The sequence below is a fragment of the Teleopsis dalmanni genome, chromosome 1 (assembly GCF_002237135.1).
Source record: "Teleopsis dalmanni isolate 2A chromosome 1, ASM223713v2, whole genome shotgun sequence".
Taxonomy (NCBI): domain Eukaryota; kingdom Metazoa; phylum Arthropoda; class Insecta; order Diptera; family Diopsidae; genus Teleopsis; species Teleopsis dalmanni.
The window spans coordinates 157824552-157826391 of NC_051846.1; positions in this window are offsets into that span (position 1 = coordinate 157824552).

Genomic DNA, 1840 nt, shown 5'->3' on the forward strand with positions numbered 1-1840 from the left:
GTTTGTCAGTTGTTGTCTGTGTGGGCATTATCCCGATACTGTTTGGAGTATCACTGATAACAAGACCTTTTCTCTTGTGACACCCCACTGGAGGTCTAAGTCTGGTACCATGGGGGTCAGGGCCCACAGCTTCGGCTGTTCTGACCATTGAGGTTGGCTTTTTAATGAGAGTGTCGTGGTGGGTTAAAACCCAAATATACGCGGGTAGAATTATTGTATTCATTATATTCATTTTCATTCATTTCTTCATTCATTCATACATTCATTTATTTTCTCATTTACTCATTTATTTACTTGAATTTGATGTGGAGTTCCACATTTTCCAACCGGGTGCTGTGACCCAAAGATCAGCAGATGTGCTAGATAGGCCTCGCTACTCACTAAGGGGGAAGTTATGTCCAAACAGATAACTTCAACTGCTACCGGCAGAATTCCATAAAATTCCAATGCGGATTTTATCGGCGTAATATACCGATGCGTGTGTGCAGAACACCGTGATGTTAAGCCTACATGGCAGGTAATCACGTTAAACTCTGGATCTTCCTTCATAAGAAGTTCTTTTTGATTAAGACGTGCAATTAATGTTTTGATCCAGATTAAGAAAGAAAAATAAATATAGATAAAACATCGATCATCAGTTTCATTATTCTGCACAAATGCCAATTATTACTAAGACACAATTTTTTAGTTTTCAGATCCCTAAAGCATGTCATTTTAACATTCATTTAACAAATTTCTAATTAACAGAACTACTTCCGCTAAATAACAAAACCAAACGCATTTAAAGCAATAATAATTTTCAGAAGTAGAAGCACTCCTAAGCGCCGTGCAACTATAAAATTTTATTGCATCTCATTAATCCCGTCAATTTGTTTAAGTGAATTTGGCTGAAATATACATGACATGCACACACACACACTCACACACTCACGTGCCTAAGCGCTTGCATCAGTCAATACAACAGCGAAACCCAATTGAACTGAATGAGGTTTACTTTGTATTATTGAACTGTTGTGTAATGCTGGAAGCAATACAAAACAGCAACAAAAACGGTTTTTGTGTCAATTGCACATTAAGGAAGTGGGATTTATATGAGCGAATTACACAATGCAAAAAACAAAACAGCTCAAGTGAACGAGTGTGTTTGCGCTTTTCTATTGGTGCGATGGTGTGTGTGCGTTGGTGTGTGTGCTGTTGTATTTACAGTTTATGCGTTTCTGACTTAATTAAGTGAATTATTTTTGTGTTTGTGTAATTTGTGTATCAGTTGCGAGTTGATTATCATGCAAGTGCGTATGTATTTAGCATTTCACCAATACAACGCAACAATAGTTCGAATCGGAATTGAAAAGTAACAATGTTGCCGTAAATGAAACCAAACAATGTGTATTTGCGTGTAAAATTGTGAAAATGCCAACAAATATTTTATTTCAAACGTTACACACACAAAGTATCGCATTCACATCTGAAACGTAAAGTTTTGTGTGTTTAGTTTGAATTTCCTCTTCGACACAAATGCGCATTAAAATTCCAGTAAACATGTTAATTAGTGAAATGGCAAGCGCATTGCTTCTGACATCAGAGTAAATAGAATGCACACTTTTAATTCAAAAAATGGTAACTAACTTCATTTGCTTACTTACTTACTTTAGTTTAAAATAATCATACACTATTAAAATTAAAATGATCTAAAATTTTAAAATTATTTGAAATTTCAAAATAATCAAAAATTTTAAAGCAACATTTTTGTTTATGTATTAGTGTCTATAAGAACATAAGTCTTGACTCAAAGGAGTCAAAGTCAAAGGATTTTATTATTTGAAAAGGGGTAGAGCAACCT